The sequence below is a fragment of the Bos grunniens genome, chromosome 10 (assembly GCF_055505025.1).
Source record: "Bos grunniens cultivar Pamir isolate PY7600 chromosome 10, Bosgru_T2T1.0, whole genome shotgun sequence".
Taxonomy (NCBI): domain Eukaryota; kingdom Metazoa; phylum Chordata; class Mammalia; order Artiodactyla; family Bovidae; genus Bos; species Bos grunniens.
Window position 1 is genome coordinate 28598651 of NC_141174.1, and position 21158 is coordinate 28619808.

A 21158-nucleotide genomic window follows, 5' to 3' on the forward strand; every position below is an offset into this window, starting at 1 on the left:
TGGCACTCCAGTGGCGGCTAATAAGAAAAGCTCTAGGATGTCTATTAAAGCAACTGGAGTGCAAAGTAAGAAAACCAAGTTGAGTATTCTGTCAGAGCGAAGGATCTGATTTAGTAGAAAAGCTGGAGTTTCCATGCCACTCAACCAAGAAGGCATTACATAAATAATGCCCAAACATAGCTTGGGCTTCTGTGAAAATGCAAATGGATGTGAGGAGAAGGGAGGGCAACATGTCAGGAAGGATTCTCCGACTCAATGGACATGAGTTTGAGAAAACTCCAGGAGATAGTGAAGGACAAGGGAAGCCTGGTATGCTGCAGTTCATGGGGTTGCAAAGAGTTGGATGTGACTTAGTGACTGAACAACAATACAGATAATAGCTCTGCCCATTTGGAGATAAGCATGCTTATTTTTTAAATGCTATGAGGATTTTTCATGCCTTTGAAATAATTTTCCATATATGGATAAAGCTGAAGCTATGCATTCACATGCTTATCAAGCACAAGGAGTGTGCCTGCTACTATGTTAGCCATTGAAGACCAAAATTTGGTCTTTGGTCTTAGAAACTCAGAGGATAATGAAAGAGAATGTAAACAAATACTACAGCATTTGAAAGACTAAACCAAGTGCTTCATAGAGGGAAGAGGCATGTCTTCATCTTTATATATTTTTAGCTTTTAGTCCACTGCCTGGCACGTATATTCAGTGCTTCATAAACACTGAAATTGCTGAGAACTGAGATATGATTATAGAGCTTTATAATATAGGAGTTCAACTTTCCAGAGGAAGTGAATTTTGACAGATTTGTTAATAACACAGGCTAGGCAGGCAAAGAAAGAGACCATGAACATTCTAGGCAGTGGGAAAAGTGTGTCCGAGAGAGTGGAGTGATTGAGAGTGTGCTAATTTCCTAGAATTGCAAAACAGTATTTTTAATGTCTGCAGGACAAGATGAGTGGTGAGGAATGATCAGATGTGGGGCTGGACAGGGTACAGGGATCAGACCTTGGAGAATGTCAGGCTAATGAGCTTGAATTTTAATCTTGAGGTGATGAAAAACCATCGAAGCATTTTAAGCAGGAAACTGACATGCCTGGATTTACAGTATTAAAAGACCACAATGATCACTTTATACTAAAAGGTTCTCTGATGGCTCAGATGACAAAGAATCCACCTGCATTGTGGGAGATCAGGGTTCAATCCCTGGGTCAGGAAGATCCCCTGCAGAAGGAAAAGTTACCTACTCCAATATTCTTCCCTATAGAATTCCATAGACAGAGGAACCCAGTGGGCTATAGTCAATGGGATTGCAAAGAGGCAGACGTGACTGAACAACTAACATTTTCATCATAGCTTTGGACTTCCCCAGTGGCTCAGTGATAAAGAATCTGCCTGCAATACAGAAGCTGCAGGAGATACAGGTTCGACCCCTGGCGTCTGGAAGATCCCTTGGAGGAGGAAATAGCAACCCATTCCAGAATTCTTGGGTTTCCCAGGTGGCGCTAGTGGTAAAGTAACCACATGTCAATGCAGGAGAAATAAGAGACATGGGCTCCATCTTTGGGTAGGGAAGATCCCCTGGAGGAGGGCATGGCAACCCACTCCAGCATTCTTGCCTGGAGAATCTCATGGACAGAGGAGTCTGGAGGGCTACAATCCATAGAATCGCAAAGAGTTGGACAAGACAAGTGACTTAGCATGCATGCACATGTCATAGCTTTATGAAGGATCATTTAGAGGGGCAATAAAATTTCAGGCAGAGTGTGATTGAGAGGCTTTGGAATATTTCAACAAAAATTAATGGGGACTTGATAATGACAGTGGCTGTGAAGATGGAGATATGTTGACTAAATTGAAAGATATATAGGAGGTAGAGCTGGCACACCTGGTGATTATATGCAAAATGAGAAAGGAAAATGTGTCAGGAAAGGTGCTCAGGGTTAAGACATGAGCACCTAGTAGAAGGATAACATCTTTTATTGACCAAGGTGCTGAGCACTGAAAGGGAGAGATTTGGCTGAGATAGATAATAGTGCTTCTCTTTCTATATGATGAACTTAAGGGTCTGGGGAAATTCAAATGGAGATACCAAGTAGGTTGTTGAATATTTGGGTATATAGATTATATATCAAAACAGAGTTCTGGATTGATGATGCAACTTTGAGAGTCACTGACTTGTGTGACTTGCAACTGAAGCATAGGTACTAGATGAGATGATATAGAAGAGAAGATGGAATGAGAGGAGAGTCTTCAGAGGAAAAAGTAAAGTTCCTTTAAGTAGCTTGTCTCAAATAAGAGGCTGAATAAGTAGGAAAAGAAATAAGAAAATGGTGAGCATCTAGTATATATCCACTAAAGAAGTAGCACTCAAAAAACAGTAAAGGATCAGTCACCATTTTGTCTCAATAAATATTGCTTAAATTCACATTCATTGTCTCCAACATTCAGCATTCCCACATCATAAGCATACCAGAAATGTACATTATAAAATTCAATGCAAGTGGCACAAAATGTACCTGTTCAATGATAATATCATAACAGAAGAGCCCCAGAGAGAAATATCTCTTATTTGGGAATCAGAAATTGTAATTCTCTCCTGCCTTTTCTGTTAAAATTCCTGCTGCGTGTTTTGGGTTATGTGCTGTGGTGGTGATGGGGGTAGAGTGGATGGAGTCTAAGAAGAGGTACAGTTAAAAAGTAGAAAGATTTAAGTTTTGTATGTCTTTGAAAAAGTGTACTCTTTGCAAAGGATATATTGGTTTGTTTTAGCTATGTCTGAAGTGGTGGTGGGCACCACATGAGCAAAATTTCCGACATCACTTCAGACACTGGGGTTTTATAGCCTTTCTTTAAATCTGCTTTTTGAGGGTCTGTTTTTATAATGCTCTTTCTATAATTAACTTTTGTTATTTTGATGATGTAAAAATCTGCTTTAATAGCCAGTGGGCATTTGCTGTATAATTCAGGGAGCTTAAACTGGGACTCTGTGACAACCTAGAGGGATGGAATGGAGTGAGAGGTGGGAGGGAAGTTCAAGAAGGAGGGGACATATGTATACCTATGGCTGATTCATGTTGATGCAGGGCAGAAACCAACACAATATTGTAAAGCAACTATCCTTCAATTAAAAATAAATACATTAAAAAAAATCCACTTTACTTGTCAGCTTTGGTGCTTCATTTGGTGCCTATACATCCAATTTCAATGGCATTGGCTATCATCTTTAAAATAGCAATCACCAAAATGGATTCAGAGTACCCACCTATTGACTGTGTGCAACTGAAGAGCCTAAAGCAACTAAGGTCAGATCTAGTGTTGGTTAAAAAATTAATTATTCTTCCCTGATTCTATTAAGTAAAATGCTTATTTATCCTTATTTCTGGATGTAAATTTTTAAAATGTTATTATTAGGTATAATTGCTTTACAGTGTTGTGTTAGTTTCTCCTGTACAGCAAAGTGAATCAACTATGTGTATAAATATATTCCCTGCCTCTTGATCCTCCCTCCCACAACCCCACCCACCTAGGACATCATAGAGCACAGAGCTGAGCTCCCTGTGCTATACAGCAGCTTCCCATTAGCTATCTACAAACAATTTTTAAAAATTTTTTGTGTTATATTTATTGGCTTATAGCTGATTAACAATGTCATGACAGTTTCAGGTGCACAGCAGAAAGACTCAGCCATACATATACGTGTTAGATATAAACATTTTAATGTATACTTTACCTACAATAATATCAACATAATCTAGATATGCATTAAAATGGAATAGTGAAGGCTTGGAAATAAAAGGGAAGTTCAGTTCAGTTCAGTTGCTCTGTTGTGTCCGACTCTTTGTGACCTCATGAATCGCAGCACACCAGGTCTCCCTGTCCATCACCAACTCCCAGAGTTCACTCAGACTCATGTCCATTGAGTCAGTGATGCCATCCAGCCATCTCATCTTCAGTCGTCCCCTTCTCCTCCTGCCCCCAATCCCTCCAGCATCAGAGTCTTTTCCAATGAGTCAACTCTTTGCGTGAGGTGGCCAGAGTATTGGAGTTTCAGCTTCAGCATCATTCCTTCCAAAGAAATCCCAGGGCTGATCTCCTTCAGAATGGACTGGTTGGATCTCCTTGCAGTCCAAAGGACTCTCAAGAGTCTTCTCCAACACCACAGTTCAAAAGCATCAATTCTCTGGCACTCAGCTTTCTTCACAGTCCAACTCTCACATCCATACATGACAACAGGAAAAACCATAGCCTTGACTAGACAGACCTTTGTTGTCAAAGTAATGTCTCTGCGTTTGAATATGCTATCTAGGTTGGTCATAACTGTCCTTCCAAGGAGTAAGCGTCTTTTAATTTCATGGCTGCAGTAATTTTGGAGCTCAAAAACAGAAAGTCTGACACTGTTTCCACTGTTTCCCCATCTATTTCCCGTGAAGTGATGGGACCAGATGCCGTGATCTTCGTTTTCTGAATGTTGAGCTTTAAGCCAACTTTTTCACTCTCCACTTTCACTTTCATCAAGAGGCTTTTGAGTTCCTCTTCACTTTCTGCCATAAGGGTGGTGTCATCTGCATATCTGAGGTTATTGATATTTCTCCCGGCAATCTTGTTTCCAGCTTGTGTTTCTTCCAGTCCAGCGTTTCTCATGATGTACTCTGCATAGAAGTTAAATAAGCAGGGTGACAATATACAGCCTTGACGTACTCCTTTTCCTATTTGGAATCAGTCTGTTGTTCCATGTCCAGTTCTAACTGTTTACTTTACCTACAATAAAATAGGTAAATAGGTAAACAATAAAAAACAACATAATCTAGATAGGCATTAAAATGAAATAGTGAAGCCTTGGAAATGAAAGGGAAAGAAACCTACAAATCTTCCAGCAAGAAATAAACTCAAATAAAAGCAAAAAATAAAGTTTGGAAAACAATAGTTTTATTTATAAATAAAGCACCATTTAAATTTCCTTCACACTCCCTACTTTGTTGCTTTGCTACTTCATTTCTAGGCAAGGGTTATTTTCTCCATTTTATAGATAAAAATCCTGAAGCAGGCAGAGTAAGTGAATTGACCAAGGTCAGAACTAGAGATCAGAATTCAAACCCAGGTTATCCATAATCACTGGCCAGAAATCATTCCATGGATGATTAATCCATGGAAATAGAGAACTGGTGATTTGCAACTCTGTTATTTAAGAAATGATTGAGAAATGATGCACTTCCAAAATGGACTGCAAGCCTCTGGATTACCATACTTGAAGAAATCTTGTCCAAATAAAGTATTTGTGTTTTTGCATTTGATGTTCATTAATTAAAATGTTCTTAACAATTAGTATATTTCACAGGTGAAATTGAACTCTTCTATTCACAACACTATTGATTAAATAGTGGCAAAAGAGTTCTAATTTAATTGTTTTCTCTTTCAAACAATGCAGTAAGCCAAACTTGCAGTTTCTTTTCTCAGTTGTATTGGTTTCATGAATGTATCTGATATGAATATTTCAGGATTGGGAGTTTATTGAGTTCATAGTGAGGTCACTAACTGCCTGTATGGCCAGGCCATCAGACAGCTGTTACCCTGTTCTCTATACATCCCTTGCCTGACGTTTACCTACACTGTAGTAGTGGGCCTCGCCAATCCTCTTAATTATCGGATCTAATCAGTAACTGCCTACAGGCTTGCTTCGGCCTCAGGTTTCTCTGGTAACTGATGAGCTCACCTGACATTAATTCCCCATATACCTGGTAGAGTCCTTCTTCCCCCTTAGTAGGGAAGATGACTGCCACATCGTGGCTGCCATCTGCCATCCATGGTGGAGTGTTGGCCTGGGACTTTTGCTTCAAATGTGTAAGATTCCCTAGCCAATACATTGTGGGTATCTCTGTTGCTGTCTCTAGGCTCTTCCTTCAGTCTCACAGCTGGGAAATGACAAGACTTGAAGACCTGCAGGGTGTAGCCCAACATTTTCACTGGAGCATATTTTAATGAACATCTTTTGGTAAGTGACGAACATTTGTCTAGCTGGATGTGAAGATTTTCTTTACACATATATGTTATTGACATGTAATATATATGCATTTTACTTATATAAATATGTACATATAGGTAAATAAATTGATAAACATATGTTTATATATATATATATAGAGAGAGAGAGAGAACAGAAACTCAAGGGCTAAATACTGACTCATTCTTTTTTTTATTCTGAAAAATGTATAATTCTTCTAACAGGTCAGTCAGAGTTATTCACAGTTCAGTTCAATCACTCAGTAGTGTCCGACTCTTTGTGACCCCATAACTGCAGCACACCAGGCTTCCCTGTCCATCACCAACTCTCAAAGCTTGCTCAAACTCATGTCCATTGAGTAGGTGATGCCATCCAACCATCTCATCTTCTGTCATCCCCTTCTCCTGCCTTAAATCTTTCAGCATCTTAAAAGACCAGCATCAGGGTCTTTTCTAATGAGTCAGTTCTCATCAGGTGACCAAAGGATTGAAGTTTCAGCTTCAGCATCAATCCTTCCAATGAATATTCAGGATTGATTTCCTTTAGGATGGACTGGTTGGAACTCCTTGCAGCCCAAGTGACTCTCGAGAGTCTTCTCCAACACTTCAGTTTAAAAGCATCAATTCTTCAGTGCTCACCTTTCTTTATAGTCCAAATCACATCCGTCCATACATGACTACTGGAAAAAACATAGCTTTGACTAGACGGACCTTTGTTGGCAAAGTAACGTCTCTGCTTTTTAATATGCTGTCAAGGTCGGTCATAGCTTTCCTTCCAAGGAACAGGCACCTTTTAATTTCATGGTTGCATTAACCATCTGCAGTGATTTTGGAGCCCCAAAATATAAAGTCTCTCACTATTTCCATTTTTCCCCATCTATTTGCCATGAAGTGATGGTACCAGGTGCCGTGATCTTAGTTTTCTGAATGTTGAGTTTTCAGCCAACTTTTAAACTCTCTTCTTTCACTTTCATCTAGAGGCCCTTTAGTTCCTCTTCACTTTCTGTCGTAAGGGTGGTATCATCTGCATATCTGAGTTATTGATATTTCTCCCAGCAATCTTGATTTCAGCTTGTGTTTCATCCAGCCTGGCATTTCACATGATATACTCTGCATACAAGTTAAATAGGAGGGTGACAATATATAACCTTGACGTACTCCTTTCCCTATTTGGAATCAGTCTGTTGTTCCATGTCCAGTTCTAACTGTTGCTTCTTGACCTGCATACAGATTTCTCAGGAGGCAGGTCAGGTGGTCTGGTATTCCCATCTCTTAAGAATTTTCCACAGTTTGTTGTGATCTATACAAAGCTTTGTATAGTTAGTAAAGCAGAGGTATTCTAGACCAAAACTTAAAGTTTAATTGGATTCTATATTGAGATTGAAATATTTATTCATTTCTATATGAAATGAGGTATACAATATATTTAGAGTAGGGTTTGTAACAATCCATTGTAAGTTTTACTACTTAATTCAAAAAGTTAGTTTAATAACTCTGAACTGCACTAAAATCAATCCAAATTCATGCTCATTTGACTCATGACTGACCAGTCATTTTTACATTAACTTTTCTCCATGCCTTCTGTAATCCAGGAAAATGTTTTAAATTTAGCTTAAACACATTTGTGTAATTGTGTTATTTCAGCATCTTATCAAGTCAGCATAAGGTATATTCTGCTAATAGTTTAATGATAGAAATATTCATATATGAAATACCTCATTTAATGTATTTTATTAGCATATTGAAGTTTATCAATACCATTTCTTCAGAAATATAATTTGATCTTGGTTGAAAATGACATAATATTCCTAGGTATTATATTCTTTTGGATGTGATTGTAAATGGGATTATTTTTTAATTTCTGTTTCTCCTCTTTCATTATTAATGTATAGAAATACAAGAGAATTCTGCATATTAATTTTGTATCCTGAAAAAATTTACCAAATGCATTTATGAGTGGTAGTAGTTTTGGGTTCGCATCTTTAGGATATTCTATGTATGGTATCATATTATCTGCTAACAGTGACAGTTTACTTCTTTTCCAATTTAGATTCCTTTTATTTTTCTCTGATTGCCTTGGCTAGGACTTCCAAAACTATTTTGAATAAAAGTGGTGAGAGTGAACATTCTTGTCTTGCTTCTAATCTTGGAGGAAATGCTTTCAGCTTTTCACCATTCAGAATGATATTAGCTGTGTGTTTGTCATATATGGCCTTTATTATGTTGAGGTAGGTTCTCTTTATGCCCACAATTGGAGAGTTTTTATCTTAAATGGGTGTTGAAGTTTGTCTAATATTTTTTCCATAGCTTTTGGTATGGTAATTTTGTTTTTATTCTTCAGTTTGTTGATGTGGTGTATCACACTGATTGATGTACAAACATGGAAGAATCCTTGCATCCCAAGGATAAATCCCTCTTGGTCCTGGTTTATAATCCTTTTAATGCATTACTTAATTATTTAATGCATTTGGTTTGCTAGTATTTTGCTGAGGATTTTTGTGTCTGTGTTAATCAATAGTATTGATCATAATTCTCTTTTTTTGGTAATTTTTTTCTGTAGTATCTTTGTCTGATTTCAATATCAGAGTGATAATGGCCTCATAGAATGAGTTTGAGGGTGTTCCTTCCTTGGCAATTTTTTGCAAGAATTTCAGAAGGGCAGGTAATAACTCTTCTCTCAATGCGATATAATTTGCCTGTGAAGCCCTCTAGTCCTGGGCTTTTGTTTGTTGGGAATTTATATGTCATGGTTTCAATTTCAGTGCCTGTGATTCTGCAGTCCCACTTCTGGGCCTACATTCAGAGAAAACCTTAATTTGAAGAGTGCCCAATGTTCATTGCAGCACTACTTACAACATCAAGACATGAAAGCAACCTAACTGTCCAATTGACAGAGGAATGGATAAAGAAAATGTGGTAGTATGGAATTGTAGCTGTTAAAAAGAGTGAAATAATGCCATTTGCATCAACATGGATGGACCTAGAGATTATCATACTAAATGAAGTAAGTCAGGGAGAGAAAGATAAATATCATATGATACCATTTACATGTGGAACCTAAAAAAATGATACAAATGAACTTATATATAAAACAGTCACAGACTTCATAAACATTTATGGTTACCAAAAGTGAAATATGGGAGGAGGGATAAATTAAGAGTTCGGAATTAAAATATACACACTACTATATACAATATAGATAATCAACAAGGATCTACTGTATAGCACAGGGAAAGCTACTTAACAATCTATAATAACATATATGTTAAAAGAATCTGAAAAAAATGGATGTATGTACATATGTAACTATATCACTTAGATGTTTACCTGAAAGTAACACAACATTTTAAGTCAGTTATACCACAAAAAATTAAATTTAAAAAATGTACATGTAAAAACAGATGATGTAATAAATGTTATTATAAAACATGGGCTTTTTTATTTTAATTTGGGTATTATTGCTTTGTCAATTTATCTTTATATTTCAGAATTTTTCTGGATATTCTTGGTGTTTTTTTTAATGTGAATTATAGAATATCTCATCAATTTTCTTTCCTCAACTCCAAAATTTATGCTAGTGTTTTTTAGAGACAAGTTTATTGAAGGATAATTTACATAAACTGTGCTGATTTTATATGAACAGATTAGTAAGTTTTGGTAAATATGTGTAACTATATATTTCCTTTACCCTACAAAATTCTCTGATACTTCTTATCACCAATCTTCCTACCCTGGCCCCAAGTAGCCACTGATCTTGTTCCTATCATTATAGATTAGAAATTCATGTAAATAGAATTATAATATATAAACTCTTGTTTCTAACTTATTTTATTCAACCTAATGGTCTTGGTAGTCATTCATGTTCTTATATATAGAGTAGTTTCTTTTTATTCCTGAATACCATTCCACTACATAGGAGCACCATTCCTGTTTTTAATCCATTCTGGAGGGACAAGGAAATTTTTTTTTCTTTTTTTTTTTTCACAGGGAGAAAATAACCAAATGGAGTTCCTGGAGGTAAATCTCAAAATGTGGGGTCCCACTTAGGAATGGGCCCCCTTGGAAATACTAACCCTCAAACTACTCTATACTGTCAAGAAGCAACAGTTAGAACCAGATGTGGAACAAATTAAGAAAGGAGTACATCAAGGCTGTATATTGTCACCCTGCTAATTTAACTTATATGCAGAGTATATCATGTGTAATGCCAGGCTGGAAGAAGCACAAGCTGGAATCAAGATTGCCGGGAGAAATATCAATAACCTCAGATACGCAGATGACACCACCTTTATGGCAGAAAGTGAAGAGGAACTAAAGAGCCTCTTGATGAAAGTGAAAGAGGATAGTAAAAAAGCTGGCTGAAAATCCAACATTCAAAAAACTAAGATTGTGGTACCTGGTACCATCACTTCATGGCAAATAGATGGGGAAACAATGGAAACAGTGAGAGACTTTCTTTTCTTGGGCTCCAAAATCACTGCAGATGGTGACTGCAGCCATGAAATTAAAAGATGCTTGCTCTTTGGAAGAAAAGCTATGACAAACATAAACAGCATATTTAAAAGCAGAGGCATTATTTTGCCGACAAAGGTCCATCTAGTCAAAGCTATGGTTTTTACAGTAGTCATATATGGATGTGAGAGTTGGACTATAAAGAAAGCTGTGCACCAAAGAATTGATGCTTTTTAAGTGTGGTGTTGGCAAAGACTCTTGAGAGTCCCTTGGACAACAAGGAGATCCAACCAGGCAATCCTAAAGGAAATCAGTCCTGAATATTCATTGGAAGGACTGATGCTGAAGCTAAAGCTCCAATATTTTGGCCACCTGATAAGAAGAACTGACTTGTTAGAAAAGACCCTGGTGCTGGGAAAGATTTAAGGCAGTAGAAGAAGGGGACAGCAGAGGATAAGATGGTTGGATGGCATCATCAACTCGATGGACATGAGTTTGAGCAAGCTCCGGATGTTGGTGATGGACAGGGAAGCCTGGCATGCTGCAGTCCATGGGGTCACAAAGAGTCAGACACAGCTCAGCAACCAAATGGAACTGAACTGAGCCTCCAGTAGTTCATCAGTTACTGTTTGAAGTGTTCCCTCTGAAAGGGGCTTCTGCTATGTACATACTGTGATTCTCTGTATCTGTGTGGGGTCTGTCTTTCTGAATTTCAGAGCAGTAGTTTCTCTTGTGACCTCAGTTCTCTGATGGACCTGAGTTGTTGATTTACAATTTGTTCAGTTTTCTTGTGAGGATAAGAATGATAACTTCTATGGTCTTTACATATCATCTTGGAAGCTAGAAGTGCTCGTTTGCTTTTTTTTAAAGTAACCCACCTCCTTATTGAGTAAAAGGGTTTTTTATATTTTGTGGATAAAGTACTTTTTTGTCAGATATATGGATTTCAACTAGTTTCTCTTTTAGTTTTATTTTTTTCAGTTGTTCATTTTTATTTTATAACAAAATCAGCAAAAAAAAAAAAAAGAGAGAGAGAGAGAAATGTCATCTACATGGAAAATTACAAAAAAGAAAGAGATCGTAAAATGGACAAAGGGCTGTCTCTCAATAAATGGTGTTCAAAAACCTAGACAACAACATTTAAAAGAATAAAACTAGAATGCTTTCTTTTATAGCATATAATATTTACTCAAAATGGATTGAAGGACTTGAATATATGATCAGAAACCATAAAATTCCTAGAAAAAGAAAAGTAGAGTAACCTTATTGACATTGGTCTTGGTGATGCTTTATAGCTCTAACTCCAACGTCAAAGAAGAGAAAAGCAAAAATTAAATGGGACTACATCAAACTCAAAAGTTTTGGCACATTGGACAAAATCATTATCAAAATGAAAAGACAACCTAATGAATGAGAGAAACTACTTGCAAAATCCTATGTCCAATAAGGGGTTAACGTCATAATATATGAAGAACTCATAAAACTCAACAACAAAAGCCAAAATGACCCAATTAAAAATTGGGCAGGGGACATGAATAGACAGTTTTTTCAAAGTAGATACACAGATGGCCAACAGATACATGAAAATATATTCAACAACACTAATTATTAGATCAAAACCACCTCACACCTATTAGAATGGCTATTACCAAAACACAAGAAATAATAAATGTTTGAAAGAATATGGAGAAAAGGAAATCCTTACACACTGTCGATAGGCTTTTAAATTGGCACAGCCACTATGGAAAATAGAATGGAGATTCCTCAAAAAACATATGAGTAGAACTATAATATGACCCAGCCATTCTACTTAGGGCATTTATCCAAAGAACACAAAGACATTCATATGAAAAGATATATACAGCATTATTTACAATAACTAAGACATGTAAGAGACATAGGGTTGATCTCTGGGATGGGAAGATCTTCTGGAGGAGGGCACAGCAACCCACTCCAGTGTTCTTGCCTAGAGAATCCTATGAACAGAGGAACCTGGCAGGCTGCAGCCCATATGGTTGCACAGTGTCAGACATGACTGAAGTGATTTAGTGCTTAGCACTTGCACACAAGATGTGAAAAAAAACATGTGACTATAGATAGATGAGAAAATAAAGAGGATGTGATACAAACACACAGAAGAATATTACTCAGTCCCGAAAAAGAGTAAAATTCTTCCACTTGGGCCAACATGGATAGAACTTGCAGGTATTATGCTAAGTGAAATAAGTCAGAGAGAGAAAGACAAATACTTTGTGATTTCACTCATAGGTGGACTCTGAAAGAAAACAACAACAACAACAAATAAGCTCATAGATAGAAAGAATAGACTGATGTTATGAGAGGGCCAGTGGGAAGGGTTAGTGCTGAGGGAAATGGGTGAAGGTGTGATATTAATCCTAATACCATTTTTGTAGATCCTTTAGAATCATTTATGTATAATCATGCTGTATGTACATACTGTTTTGCTTATTTTTTTGCTACCTGTAGGTATTTTATTTTCTTGACTTATTGCAGTATCTAGAACTTAGTGTACAACGTTGACATAGTGAGAGCATGCTTTCCCAGTTTGCCCCATTCCCAGTCTCAAGGAAAGTTTCTCTTTCAATAATAACTACAAAGTGTGCATGGATGTCCAAAGTTTGCTGAGAGTGTTCCCTTCTATTTATAATTTTCTGAAAGTATGGGTTTCAATTCTGACTAATACTATTTTCCCTGGTGTCTCAGATCATAAAGAATCTGTGTTTGATGCCAAAGACGTGGGTTCAGTCCCTGGGTTGGGAAGATCCCCTGAAGGAGCACATGGCAATCCACTCCAGTATTCTTGGCTGGAGAATCCCCATGGACACAGGTGCCTGGTGGGCTACAGTCCAGGGGTCACAAAGAGTCATACACAACTGAGCGACTAAGTACACACACACATTTTTGTTATAATTTTGTTTCTTTAATGATTGATACTTTATCATTATGAAGTATCATTTTGTTTTGTGTGGTCATTTTTCTATTAGTTCTCTTTGGTATTGATATCAGATCAGATCAGATCAGATCAGCTGCTCAGTCGTCTCCGACTCTTTGCGACCCCATGAATCGCAGCACGCCAGGCCTCTCTGTCCATCACCAACTCCCAGGGTTCACTCAGACTCACGTCCATCGAGTCAGTGATGCCATCCAGCCATCTCATCCTCTGTCCTCCCCTTCTCCTCCTGCCCCCAATCCCTCCCAGCATCAGAGTCTTTTCCAATGAGTCAACTCTTCGCATGAGGTGGCCAAAGTACTGGAGTTTCAGCTTTAGCATCATTCCTTCCAAAGAAATCCCAGGGCTGATCTCCTTCACAATGGACTGGTTGGATCTCCTTGCAGTCCAAGGGACTCTCAAGAGTCTTCTCCAACACCACAGTTCAAAAGCATCAATTCTTTGGTGCTCAGCCTTCTTCACAGTCCAACTCTCACATCCATACATGACCACAGGAAAAACCATAGCCTTGGCTAGACGAACCTTTGTTGTCAAAGTAATGTCTCTGCTTTTGAATATGCTATCTAGGTTGGTTATAACTTTCCTTCCAAGGAGTAAGCGTCTTTTAATTTCATGGCTGCAGTAATTTTGGAGCTCAAAAACAGAAAGTCTGACACTGTTTCCACTGTTTCTCCATCTATTTCCCATGAAGTGATGGGACCGGATGCCATGATCTTCGTTTTCTGAATGTTGAGCTTTAAGCCAACTTTTTCACTCTCCACTTTCACTTTCATCAAGAGGCTTTTTAGTTCCTCTTCACTTTCTGCCATAAGAGTGGTGTCATTTGCATGTCTGAGGTTATTGATATTTCTCCTGGCAATCTTGTTTCCAGCTTGTGTTTCTTCCAGTCCAGCGTTTCTTATGATGTACTCTGCATAGAAGTTAAATAAGCAGGGTGACAATATACAGCCTTGATGAACTCCTTTTCCTATTTGGAACCAGTCTGTTGTTCCATGTCCAGTTCTAACTGTTGCTTCCTGACCTGCATACAAATTTCTCAAGAGGCAGATTAGGTGTTCTGGTATTCCCATCTCTAGTGACTCCAATTTTCTTATGTGTTGTTATGATCTTTTTATCCTTTACTGTCAAGCTATATATTTATGTTTAAAATATGCTTCATGTAGTTAGCATATTTAGGTCTTTTTTATATCCTGTATGGCTATCTCTACCTTTTGAGTTTTGGGAATAATTACATTTAATGTAATTATTTACATGGCTATGTTCTATTACCTACCTTGATTAGTTTTCTTATTTGTCCCATATCCTTCATTTAATTTTTTTGTCTTTTCCTGTGTTATTTTGGATTAAGTTAGTATATTTTGGTATTTCACTTTTTCTCCTTTTGGTTTATGAAGTATACTTATTTGCATTAAATTAGTGGTTACTCTATAGTTTAAATATATATATTCAGCTTATCATGATATACCTTCAAAGAATAATATACCATTTCTCAAACAGTACATGAATTTAGTATGTTTCCCTTTACCCCTCTTGTATTTGCAGTATTGCTTTTATACCTTTTATTTCTACTACAGTTTTATGGCCAAAGCCTGTGATAATTTTTTTTTCAATAGTTATCTTTTAAGAAATTTAGAAAGGAGAAAAAAAGTTTTTTGTGTTTACTAACACATTTATTTTTTATAGTGTACTTTATTACTTCAGTTCAGTTCAGTTCAGTTCAGTCGCTCAATCATGTCCAACTCTCTGTGACTCCAAGAATTGCAGCATGCCAGGCCTCCCTGTCCATCACCAACTCCTAGAGTTCACTCAAACTCACGTCCATTGAGTCAGTGATGCCATCCAGCCATCTCATCCTCTGTCATCCCCTTCTCCTCCTGCTCCCAATCCCTCCCAGCATCAGAGTCTTTTCCAATGAGTCAACTCTTCACATGAGGTGGCCAAAATACTGGAGTTTCAGCTTTAGCATCATTCCTTCCAAAGAACACCCAGGACTGATCTCCTTTAGAATGGACTGGTTGGATCTCCTTGCAGTCCAAGGGACTCTCAAGAGTCTTCTCCAACACCACAGTTCAAAAGCATCAATTCTTCGGCGCTCAGCTTTCTTCACAGTCCAACTCTCACAGCCATCCATGACTACTGGAAAAACCATAGCCTTGACTAGATGGACTTTTGTTGTCAAAGTAATGTCTCTGCTTTTGAATATGCTATCTAGGTTGGTCATAACTTTCCTTCCAAGGAGTAAGCGTCTTTTAATTTCATGGCTGCAGTCACCATCTGCAGTGATTTTGGAGCCCGAAAAAATAAAGTCTGACACTGTTTCCACTGTTTCCCCATCTATTTCCCATGAAGTGATAGGACCAGATGCCATGATCTTCATTTTCTGAATGTTGAGCTTTAAGCCAACTTTTTCACTCTCCTCTTTTACTTTCATCAAGAGGCTTTTTAGTACCTCTTCACTTTCTGCCATAAGGGTGGTGTCATCTGCATATCTGAGCTTATTGATATTTCTCCCTGCAATCTTGATTCCAGCCTGTGCTTCTTCCAGTCCAGCGTTTCTCATGATGTACTCTGCATAGAAGTTAAATAAACAGGGTGACAATATACAGCCTTGATGAACTCTTTTTCCTATTTGGAACCAGTCTGTTGTTCCATGTCCAATTTGAACTGTTGCTTCCTTACCTGCATATAGGTTTCTCAAGAGGCAGATCAGGTGGTCTGGTATTCCATCTCTTTCAGAATTTTCCACAGTTTATTGTGATCCACACAGTCAAAGCCTTTGGCATAGTCAATAAAACTTTATTACTTACATAGATATAAATTTTCATTTGAAATAATTTCTCTGATGTTTTAATTATTTTTTAAAATCATTAGTTCAATAATTTGATAACAACGTCCCTTGGTGTGCTTTTAAACATGTCTCTCTTGCTTGGAGTTCACTGAGCTTCTTAAATACTTAGGATTAATCAAATTTGAAAAATGTCAGCCATTTTTTCAAATATATATATATTTTTCTGCCCGACACATTCTACTTTGAGAACTTCAATCAGCTTTATATTAGACCATTTTATGTTGTCCCACTGATCACTGAAGCACTATTTCTTTTCCATCTTTTAGTTACTGTGCTACGTATCCTATACCAGTTCTCCCAAAACATCTAGAAGCACAAGTCCCTCTATTCCTCTTTTATTTCTATATATTTAAATTTTGTTTCTCCCCCAAATGTGTTTAATTATTAATTCATAACAGGAGATATTGTACAATTTGGAAACAGAAGTTGTATTCTATTCATGAATATAGTTATATGTATTTGTTAAAAATAGTTTGTATTATGTATACATGGCAGTTACCATTCATTAATAAACACAAAACCAAAGATGACCAAATATTTGAGGAAAATAAACAAAGCAAAGGATATACAATATGAAGTAACAAAACAAATGCCTTCAAAAATTATAACTATATAATTTATAATATAAACTACAAGAAAGAAAAATAATTCTAATTGGTATCCTCAAAATGATTTGCAAAGCAAGACACTGCATTTGAAAAGCAAGAATCGACTGATCTGAAAAAGAAGTTATCAGAAAACAAAGCAACAACAAAAAGTTTGGAAATTAAAGTATGGGAAAATAGTAAATTCAATAGATGGGATTAAAAAGTACAGATGAACTATTCTAGGGTTTATTTCAGCATCTTATTAATGCCAACCACCTTGCAAATATGGCAAAATGTTCACCACAGGAGAGAGATTTAATAGTCAGCTCAGCTCAAAGTTAAAGTTGTATCACCTTTGTTTCTTGGAAAATAACCACAAAATTTCCTCGGTTGTCCAAAGCATCAGTTTCATAAAAAAGGGACAATATATTGCAAAGTATTATGAATAATCAAGTTTTCTGCTTAAATCCACCCTTATGCTGTGTTTTCTAGGTATACACTCTGAGCTGTTTCTAATTCCATTGTCCCAGGTAGAAAAGATGAATCTTTCAGTATTTAATTAACACCAGGAAAGTATTAGAATCCTTTTAAGACAAAGAGAAACTAGAATTTAATCTTATCTTGCAAATACGTTGATCAAATATCTTGATCAGCACTGCTATGCCATGAATCAGTAATTCAGATTAACTTCTATTTTTTCTGTGTTTAGAGGAGTAGATTTTTATAAGTAAACTTGAATAGCAGAACTGAAAATTTTGATTATATACAATACAATTATAAAGTTAGAGTCAGCACATCCATAAATAATTGTTTGAAGTTTGACAATAGATACACTAAGTGAATTTGATTGGCTGGACCAAATTATTGAGTGTGGAAAGTTTGTTTTGAATAAAATTAAATTACATAAACAAAGCACTGATGAATGGTTAACACCAGGCCAGTGTTTATACTAAATCAAATAAGTTGAGCTGCTTTAGACACAAGCTAATAAACTAGAACATGCTTTGTTTCTTTAGGGTGATGGGTATAAGAATGTCTATTATGTTAAGTATGATTGATAGTTACTTTTTATGAACCCTAGTAATGAGCTTAAGTCATCAAAATGTCTCATATAATCAACATTATCATCTAATGTTTTATATATCTAAGATAACTTTTTAGTCAACATATTTTTCCTTCAAATTACTTCTTTGGATATTCTTGTGTTTTTGTTCAGTCCTAGTTACAAGGGTATTTTTTACAAGTTTGTCTATAAGTCAAGGGTTTGAAAAGTATAAATAATGTTTAAAATGGTGACTTTTTTCAAGAATTTTCTCACCACCCTTGTGAAAATAATGTGGATGAATACTAAGAATGTTATTTTGTTTCTCTTTGAGATATTCAAGACTAGTGCTGAGCTATTCTAGAAAGAGTGGCAGTCATGTACTCCCTTATTTCTATTGATCCCAATTATAGAATTACTTTTATTTTAAAAGATGTTCTAAATCTAAATCTCTAAATCTTGGCTTCTAACCCAACAATGAGATATTTGGCATCAATGCCAAATATGTGTCAGGTTGACTATAGGTTTATAAGGAAGCAACAATCCTTATAGTTATCCTTGAAACATGGATATAGTTATTTGGAATATTGTGAAGTAAAAAAAAGTTGATTTAAAAAAAATTTTTTTTAATTCCATAGGGAAGGGAAGTTGAAAGACATAATTTGCATAGAGAGTAGCAGTAAACCTGGTAACTCCTGGGAGTCATCTCTTCAAGCCACAGCCTAGGATGCTCATTTCCCCTGCAAGAAGCCTGGCTGCTGGCCAGTGTCCCTCCATTCAGTCTTTTCTACAAAACTTCATCTCTCTACCTTGAATTTCCTCATATTTTACTTGTCCTCAATTCCTTCCTATCTTCTTTCCTTGACAAGTTATGTTAAATGAAATCAGACTATTGTACTATCAGCAAATTTAGCTTTAAATTAAATAAGTTTTTATTTTCTTCTGAAGCGAAAACCTGAAAGCATAAATCATCTCCTCAAGACTTTTCATTCTCCACTTTGCTTTGTTCTCAAAATCTTTAAAATATCACACTGAGGTGATTATCGTTGGGTCCCCTCCTCTTTTCATTTCTTCCACTTCTCTCCAATCTAGTATTTGCTTATGTTGTCTGTTCCTAGTTACATGGCAGAGTGCCCAGGTCACATCTGGAAAGACTGAAAATTGGACTATCAACCCACAGAAACTAACCAACGTCTTTTACTATCACAAGTATTTCATAGATAGAACATATTGTGCTGATTAATCACAATGGCAGGGTTAGAAATAATCCAATATCTCCTCTTTGAAATAGTTGATAGGCAGGTTAAGAAGCATAAGAAGCTTAAATTCAAAACTAGTGAAATAGAGCATAAGATGGGAGAGCCCACAGTGATTTCAGGCTGTTAGATAGGTAGGTCCAGATTTCCAACTTTTATTCATGTGAGAGGGTTCATCTATGATGTTAATAGTTAGAGTGCTTCTCTATAAAACATGAAATTAGATGCCATGGAGGACAAGAAGGTAAAAGATGCATGGAATCTTTATCTATGATGTGCATGCCATGTAGCTTAAACATTGAGATGTTTAGTTAAATGGTGTAATACAATATAAGAAAATGTCAAACAAAATACTACTGGTTTTTTGTGATTTAGTAAGAACAGAATTCTATCTGGATAGCAACTGTTTTATATAATATGACTATAGAGTAAGAAAAAATGAACATAAATTTAAGCCAATGGATTTGATTATAAGGAGCATGCCATGAACAAAAGAAGATGACTTTTTTTTCTTGGACAGAATGACAGTGGCTCTGCTTTCATTATGGAAGTGGGAAAATACGATTTCATGGTTCCTTTCATTCCTATGTTTTAGATAATAACTATTAATTATTTTTATTCTCATTATTTTTATTTATAGTTGTAGTTTATCAGTGTATCTCCATGGTAACAAATATACAGCAATTAAAATGCAGCAGTTAACCATGTCATCTTTCTGTAATGATTTTAATTTGTAAAGCCATTAAGTGCTATGTTAAAAAGCAATAGACTATAAAAGGTAAGAATATGAATCATAATTAGCATTATAATAAAATGATTAGACAAATAGAATACACTTTTAATGATGTGCAGTTAACATGCTATGAATGCAAAAATATAGATGGCCCACAGTCCATGTAAATAGCAAATTGGTATTTCTTTTATGTGGCCAAATTGTTAGTTAAGCAGTCCCATTTCCCCCATACAATTTTGAAAGCAAAACATCAAGAGCTAGTGACTCTTGTAGCATAATAAAGTTGCTATCATTTTATTATTTTAGATAGACATATCTAATTCTCTCATAATTTGCTCATTTTAATATATAGCTTTTACCTATTTTTATTTCTATTACTTTCTAGTAGGTAGATGTTGAAACCTAATGGACATGGAAAATCTAATGTCTTTAGGTTGGCCAAGTAGATTTATGCTTAGTTATGATTTTATTTATACATTAAATGCTCAATTCAAAAAATAGCTTGGAGTAAAAATGATCTAGCTTTAACAGAATATTCTAATGATGTAAATTTAGACCAATAAAAGTAAAACAGACTTTATTCTGAATATATATCTATATTTCTTGATAAATCCAAATAATTCCTAAATGTTTTTCTAAATTCTGACTCTCTCCTAAAACACAAGCCTCTAGTTTTGTCTTAGAGTCAAAATATCAAAATAGAGAGACAAACACATGATCAGGAGCAGTGCACAGTGCCATTGTGGTTTTCAGTATGGTTGGAACACGGTTTCCATTTATTAGAGACCTAGAATTTACACTAAAGTCTATTTTTACAACAAAACCCTGGACCAGCATCAAGGAAACAGGCTAAATCAAGAAAAGTAAGGAGAGTGGGAATCAAGACTGGCATCATGTCAGATTCAATGCAGAAACAGAAGTGTCAGAAAACTTACCAGAGAAAAAAATGAGTCATGGTGACTGGGGTGAGTGATTTTCTGAGAACCAAAGTAAGAAAAATACAAAGCTAGTAAGGAAACTGATTCAAGTAAGGAAACTAAGATAAATAAAGCAATTGTTCTGGCTTGGGTCAAGTGCTTTTATCCCTGTTTCTCAGAACTGCATTGTTGAATATGATAACTACTAACCTCATGTATGGGTGTGAGAGTTGGACTATAAAGAAAGCTGAGCGCTGAAGAATTGATGCTTTTGAACTGTGGCGTTGGAGAAGACTCTTGAGAGTCCCTTGGACTGCAAGGAGATCCAACCAGTCCATTGTGAAGGAGATCAGCC

The 21158-nt window shown here is 36.2% G+C and overlaps 1 long non-coding RNA gene across 6 annotated transcripts in view; it reads left to right on the forward strand.

The window, feature by feature from the left end:
- LOC147364213 (uncharacterized) overlaps nt 1–21158 on the forward strand; it is a 245348-nt gene that overhangs the window by 83900 nt on the left and 140290 nt on the right. For 3 of the 6 annotated variants that reach the window (XR_015133642.1, XR_015133638.1, XR_015133637.1), the window contains one exon: nt 5889–5989. The exons of 1 other annotated variant lie outside the window; for it this stretch is intronic. This is a non-coding gene — a long non-coding RNA (uncharacterized LOC147364213). Of the gene's footprint in view, nt 1–5888; nt 5990–8759; nt 9002–9984; nt 11386–18535; nt 18919–21158 lie in introns of those variants that run through there. 2 more of the 6 variants (XR_015133643.1, XR_015133639.1) reach the window with 2 other exon arrangements.